Source organism: Stomoxys calcitrans, chromosome 4 (assembly GCF_963082655.1).
Source record: "Stomoxys calcitrans chromosome 4, idStoCalc2.1, whole genome shotgun sequence".
NCBI lineage: Eukaryota > Metazoa > Arthropoda > Insecta > Diptera > Muscidae > Stomoxys > Stomoxys calcitrans.
In genome coordinates, this window is record NC_081555.1 from 65451300 (window position 1) to 65459469 (window position 8170).

The following is an 8170-nucleotide window of genomic DNA, read 5'->3' on the forward strand; positions in this document are numbered from 1 at the left end:
TATGGGCCTTACACCATAAATCGGAAGATCGATCTATATGGCAGCTATATCCAAATCTGGACCGATCTGAGCCAAATTAACGAAGGATGTTGATGGGCCTTACACAATTCATTGCCCCGAATTTCATCAAAATCGGATAATAAATGTGGCTTTTGTGGGCCTAAGACCCTAAACCGGAGGATCGGTCTATATGGCAGCTATATCCAAATCTGAACCGATCTGGACCAAATTAAAGAAACATGTCAAAGGGCCTAAGACAACTCACTGTCCCATATTTCAGCGAAATCGGACCATAAATGTGGCTTTTATGGGCCTTAGACCCTAAATCGGAGGATCGGTCTATATGGCAGCTATATCCAAATCTGGACCGATCTGAGCCAAATTGACAAAGGATGTCGAAGGGCCTAACACAACTCACTGTCCCAAATTTCAACAAAATCAGATAATAAATGTGGCTTTTATGGGCTTAAGACCCTAAATCGGCGGATCGGTCTATATGGGGGCTATATCAAGATATAGTCCGATATAGCCCATCTTCGAACTTAACCTGCTTATGAACAAAAAAAGAATCTGTGCAAAATTTCAACTCAATATCTCTATTTTTAAAGACTGTAGCGTGATTTCAACAGACAGACGGACGGACATGGCTAGATCGTCTTAGATTTTTACGCTGATCAAGAATATATATACTTTATAGGGTCGGAAATGGATATTTCGATGTGTTGCAAACGGAATGACAAAATGAATATACCCCCATCCGTCGGTGGTGGGTATAAAAATATACCCCAACACTTAAAATGTAATTTTTCATTTTTCACCAATCAGGAAACACCCCATAGTCTGTCTAAATTTCATCGCTGTAAGATTCATGCGATACGATATTGATGTGATTAATTGAACTACCTCTAGTTTATTTGAACGAACGTTATTAACTTGTTCATAAGTTCTATAAAAATTACCATATTTCTGTTTCGCTTCTCGCAGCTTTGACCACTTGTAATCAAGGTTTCGTATCACTTCTCATTGGCACACCTGAACTTGTGGGCATTTATTTCATTGTTTTAGACTCTGACGTAAGATGTGGCTGTCACAGCCATGCAGCATAAGTGAATTGATAAGGAAATACAAAGTTATGCAATAGAAAACCCAAGTAACAGGTTGTTCCTTCACTCATCTTCATTTTTGCTTCGATAATTCGTTTTGTTACCGCATGTTTATGTCTCCTATAGAGATGTTTTCAAAGAAAAGAGGTAACAGTACTTCGGAATCATTGTTTAGAATTTTATTGCTATTCTACGTAAATTGAAAATAGGCAAAGCAGATCAAAACGGACTCCAATCTTTGAAGCCAAGCTCGAAGGGTAGTTGACGTACAATATGTATAAAAACGTAGTTGTACATATTTTGGGTTAGAAAACAACAACAAATATTTGTATATCCTCCACCATAAGGCTAGTACTGAGTTCTTTGAGTAAAGTAGTAGTGACATGTCGCTGCGTCAGTATAATATATTCGCACACGAAATGGGCACCAATCAACACTGCTTCAATGCTGTTGTTGTGTGTGGCTTGACTTTTGTTTGTATTCTGTCAAACTTTAGGGTCATCCGGACTTCGCAATAATTTAACAGGCATTTTCACGGTAAATTAAGTGAGCACTTGGCTATAGGATGGGAGTTAACTAATCGAAATATTGAGCTGAGATCCTATAAGATGCTTTTGTTGTGATTGCCTTGACATTTGACTTGTTGGAAACCAGGGGAATAGCTACATGATTTAGCCCCATATAAACCAATTTTTCGATTTGTCTTATTAAGCTCGTATACGCAAACAAATTAAACTTTTGGGACTTTTTTAGACAAACAAAATACTTTTATCACGAAGTTTTTCTTTTTTTTGTAACAGAGTAAAGTCTCGCAGACGATTTGGCAGTGAAGGCCAGAGAACTGCCGTCAATAAACTTGGTTAATCCGAAGCCTTTCTGGTCGACGCAGTCCACGTTAAGGGCGTGGGCGACGAGTGCGCATGTAACCCTGTGGAACAGTAGGTAAAACAGCGAAAAATATAAGAAGATCCAGATCGTGAGAAGACGAGGCCATTACTAAAAGGAAGTAGGAAGGAGATCAGTATAGCTTTCGGTATCATAACGGGACAGATTGAACTACGAGCTCATTTATGCAAAATCGGTGCGGTAAGTGATAGCATGTGTAGGGCATGTGGGGAGGATGATGAGACGTTGGAGCATTTCCTATGGCAATGCCCGGCTTTGGCGGCTAACAGATACCGACACTTATGTGGGGACACAATACCAGACATGAACCAACTTAGAGGCATGGCATGGAATACAATAAAAGTTTTTGTAAGAAGCACGGAATCTAACTAAGGTTTTCTTTTTCGAGGTACTTTCTTACTATTTAGAGCGCACAAAAAGCCGATTACTGGTTTAGGCGAAAGTCCATAGTGGCATGGAGCGTATTGATATATGCACCCTCTTTTTAACCTAACCTAACGACTCGCTTCAACATATCAAACGTAGCATTATTGAATGTAAATAACTTTATTTATTGTGAACCCTTTAGCAGCTTCGCCTGCAGGAGCCGACGGGTTACCCGCTAAACTATTTAAGACCGGAGGCGACACGCTGATAAGGCGTATGCATCAGCTTAGCTGCGCAATTTGGCTAGAAGAACGCAAACCCGATGATTGGAACCTCAGCATACTATGTCCCGTACACAAGAAAGGAGACAAGACGGAAAGTGCCAACTACAGAGGAATAAGTCCCCTCCCCATCGCATACAAGATACTCTCGAGCGTACTGTGTGAAAGATTAAAACGTAAAGTCAATGATATAATTGGCTTGGAAAAGGCACGAGGAGGACAAATCAGCACTTACCATCTCTTTGTTGACAACAAAGCCGCCTTCGATACTCTTTTCCATTCAAAGGTATTTCAAGCCATGTCTCAGTTTGGTATCCCTGCAAAATTAATAGGACTCCGCAGGATGACACTTGCTGATACGCGTTCCTCAATAAGAATAAGAAAGAATCTCTCCGAACCATTTAATACCAAACGAGGTTTCAGACAAGGAGATTGCCTATCATGTGATCTCTTTAATATCCTGTTGGAGAAGATTATACAAGATGCAGATGTGAATAGATATGGCACACTAATCACAAGAGAACACATGCTACTCGCCTATGCCTATGCCGACATCGACATCGTAGGTCGGTCACCGGAAGTAGTAACTGCAGCCTTTCCAAGAATCGAAAGAGAGTCAGTTAAAATGGGTCTGGCAATAAATGGAGATAAGACGAAATGGACGGTTTCAACTCCCAAAAAGACTTGCACAATCGAGCAGATAAAGAAAATGCAGAAAGTTGGGAGCCACAACTTTGAGATAGTCAGTAACTTTATCTAACTCGGCACCGCCGTAACCGAAACGAATGATACTGGCAAACAGATGCTACTTTGGACTAAGTAAGCAGTTTAGAAACAAGGCCACCTCTCGACAGACGAAGATAACACTATACAAGACACTGATACTACCCGTGCTGTTATATGGTTCTGAAGCATGGGTACTTATGAAAACAGATGAGACAGTGCTTAAAGTGTTTGAAAACTGATTATTCGTAAAATATACATATGGTGCAGTTTGCGATAATGGAGAATATATGCGACGTATGAACCACGAGCTGTATGACGACGATAGCATAGTTACACGCACGGCTGCGTTGGCTAGGTCATGTTGTCAGAATGTATGAAGAAGCTCCAGCAAAGAAGTCTTTTGAAGGCAAACACGGTGATACACGCAAACCGGGAAGACCAAAAGCCCGATTGAAAGATCAAGTGGTGGGTGACACCTCGAAACTTGGTGTCAGAGATTTTAGATTGAGCGCAGATGATCGAGGCGCTTGGAACGCTATTCTACGTTCGGCTAGTGGAACAAATATTCTGTCATAGCCAATTAAAGTTAAGTAAGTATCATTTTCTACTATGCACGAATCATTTAAAATTTAAATTAAACTTTGCATCCTTTTCAATAAGCACAATCTATTTTAAAATTAGGTCTGATCAAAAAATTAACGTCAAAAAGTATTAATTTATTCATCAATAATTATCTGATCCCCTACAAAGTAATACTGACATCGTCCTTCTGCTTTTAACTCATCGAAGTAATAATCAGAAACCTAAATTAAAAGTAACGGTTATTTTTGATCAGGCCTCGTACAAAAGCATGATGTTTAATTAATTTAAAATAAAGAAAAACCAGCTGAAATCTCGAATATCCCATGTTCTTCATATCAAGAATGAAAGGTATTGTCAGGGTAAAAAAGCTTTATATTTGTCCACAAACACTTGCAAGATTTCTAGCAAAAACATGTACTTTTACCTTTAACAAAGTCCAACGTTTTTCACAAAAGAAGTTTACTTGGCGAAAAGTTCTTTTATATCAAACTAATTATATTTGTACGTGTACAGAATACTAAAAATAAAGTTTGCCTGCAGTAGAATATCGTCCAGCTAACTTAAAGAAACACCATCCATCGTAGAGGGTACAAGACTCGGTCTGGTTGTATTTAATATCTGTTTACTTTTTTTAATGCATATAAAATTTAAGTGGAAAATATCATTTCTGCCAAAGAAAATTTGATTTAATAGGAACTGCTATAGTGCTCTTTGCAGAAAAGTAAACAAATTACCAAGATTAGGGCGGATACACCAGTGGGCGGATGGTAAGCTCGAAATAGGTACATCCAATGACAAAAATCATTAGAGCAACATGGAAGGCTTTAAATATAATTGTGTATCATATTATCGAAATAAATCCAAATATACTCTGTAAGAGTTCAAATTACTAACATAGATCTGCTTAGAAATGGTAAAAATTTGAGTTAGAATTATGTTACCACATTATATTGAACTTGGCATTCTTTTAGTATGCACAATCTATTTTAAAATTAAAAAGAATGTGCATATACATAAGAATGAGGTTAAATTAATTTATACGTACATTAAAAGAAAAATGACGGTACTTTGCCAAAACCTCCTGGTATTATTTTGTTCGCGTCATTGGCAAAGACTTTTAATTCTATTTGGTATTGATTCAATACCCAACAAAGGTGGCTATTGAGAAATGGCGGCGTCGCATTTATATTCTTGTCATCGCGCCGGAAGTGTCGTTGAGCTTGGTACTTAAAATATTGACGCCATTATAAAATATTTGTTAACAAATAAATAAAATGTTTTAATACAATTTGAGTACGTAAAAACTTGTTCAAATGCTCGAAAGCGGTGAAAATGGAAATATTATAAATTCAAAGGACATTCTACATCAAAAACGTGATAGTTTCATGATTGGGAAACGATGCTCTGTTGGTGTATTCCTATGAAAACCACTTCTGGGAATCAATGGATATGGAATCAGTTGCTGAATACAAAGAATTGCTGAATACAAAGCTTGATCACGGTGTAACATTACATACTGTAATTATATACATAAATAATCGAAATAAAATTAGATACAATGTTTTTTTTTGTTCATTACCGGTTGGGATAATCAATAACGGTTTGGTACTAAAACCAGATTGGTATTAAAACCAATACCAGTTCGGTAATAAGGCTAGTGCAAAACATAACTAATCATTTTATGTTTCATCCATACCATCCGGTATTATTTTTGTACCATACGGTGTTGCTTTACTATCAATACCGAATGGTACTGAAATAAGCACGTTTGGTATCAACTTTTCTCTGGGTGTAAAGAAAAATTAGTTGAAAACCCGAATAACACTTTCGATATCAAGAATGAAAGGTATTGTCAGTGTAAAAAAAAATTATATATGTCACAAATTCTTGCTAGAATTTGTCGTAAACAAAATTCAACGTTTTGGAAAAAAGAAGATTAGGTTAGGTTAGGTTGAAAAGAGGATCCAGATATTAATTCGCCCCGTGACACTATTAACGTATACCTTATCCCGTAATCGGCTTGTTGTGCGCTTTAAAAAACTAAAAAGTAACCTCGAAACAGTGACATAGGAAATGCTCCAACGTCTCATCATCTTCCCCGCAGGTCCTACACATGCTATCACTTGCCTCACCGATTTTGCGTAAGCGATCTCGTAGTCCGATGTGTCCCGTTATGACCTGAAAAGCCATACTGACCTCCTTCTTACTTTCTTTCGTCCTCTCACGATCCGGAACCGACTGTTTCGCTGTTCCACAGTGTTACATGCGCATTTGTAGCCCACGGCTTTAAATCGGACTGCGTCGACCCGAAAGGCTTCGGGTTAACCAAGATTATGACGGAAATTCTCTGGCCTTCACTGCCAAATCGTCCGCCCATTCATTCCCCCTTACTTTCTTTGTGATTGCCCGGCTTTCGCGTCTATCAGATTCCGTCACTTAGGTGGAGACACAATACCAGACATGAACCAACTTAGGGGAGTGGTATTGAAAACAATTAAGTATTTTGTAAGTAGCTCGGAATTCCTAACTTAAAATGTTCTTTTTAGAGGTTACTTTACAGTTTTTAGAGCGCTCAACAATTCGATTACTGGCTTAGGTGTATGTCCATAGTGGTATGGGGCGAATTAATATGTGACCCTCTTTTCAACCTAACCTATCTTAATACCCGGCAACCATAGTGCAACGGATAGTGCGACCCTTAGAGAAGGCGTTAATCTCCTTCTTACTCTGCAAGATGTTCGTCACCTTACCCTCCTGCTTTTTATTGCCCTTATGGCAATTTTACTGTTCACAAAGATTTTCACAATCGAGGTCATTGCGTTAGTACCACTCCACATCACGCATTCCATGATCGCGCGGCAGGCAGACAAACAGATCTCAGTCCTTGGGTTCTCAATGTAGACCCCCGGGGACACTCTGTCTTCTAACTTTGATCAATACGTTTAAGATGATCTTCCAGATGGCAATACTAGGGTTCCGTCAATCCAAAACTGTGCCGCTGGCAGCAGTGCCTCGCACTCGACCTCAAGTGTCGTCTTAGGTATCCGATTGGAAATCTATTCCCTTCCTTCCAGATTTCCGTTCGTCGCCTCAATTATACCGTGATGGTATGAGCTGCTCCCATCCGCAATCCATTCTTCCATCGCCTTAAGTTTCATAGCCGCATTGGTTGCCTCACACTTTATCTGTATGTCAATGGGTCGGATATCTAGAATAGTCTCTAGTGCCCTGGGCGTGGTCCTCATCGCCCCGCCTATGCCAAGACAACATGTTCTCTGAACTTGTAGCATGGTCCTTATGTTGCACTTTTTCTCCTTAGCAGTCCGCAAAATTACTCCTTCCTCGTGAGCAGGCATATTTCAGTCTTCTCTGGGTTAGAAGTTGAGAAGAATTGCAGTTGGCAGATTGCACAAAACAGCAATTAGGTATCAGGTATCTTGGACATTGGTATAATGGGAATTTTCGTTGATGGAGGTCCTTTTTTTCTCAAGTTCTTGCTTGTTGGTAGGTTCCCACGGCACCAAACCAGCTTCCAAAATGTTTCTCCGAAATAAGTCGCATTTACTTTGATGCCAGGGTCAACGGAAACGGCCGGTTGTTTGGCTCAAATTCTCGTATAAGCACTTGATTAAGTAAACACAATAATTTTGGGAGTTTACGAATTGCTCAATTGGGAAATTTTTCCTCGTTAGAAAACACAGTATTGGGATTTCGAACTAACGTTCTTTTCTATTTTGGTTTGGTGTAAGATCGTGTGCGTTTTGAAGCTTTAATGCATTACCTATAGCTCGTTTTTCAGTTTATATCATTATAACGATTATTGAGGTGTTTGAGTTCGCCAACAATAGCCGGTTATGATTTTCATGCCAAATATAACACAATCAGACTATTACGCTTATTTTCAAATAAACTCATAACTATATGTTTTAGTTTAACAGATATACTAGATCTGTCAGCTATTCTGCATAGCTCCTATATGAATCGATCTCCAGATTTGACTTCTCGATGAGCGGAAAGTGAAATTATTATCCGATGTGGTTGCAATTTCGCACGTTTTTATATCCAACCACGCGAAGTATGTTTTAAATCTCTTCATTGCCTGATATAGCCCTCATATAAACCATTTTCATGATTTGATTTCTTGAGCCCGCAGAATGCGCAATTTTTCTACGCAATTTACGCAGTTTTCCGTTTACTGTGATCCCC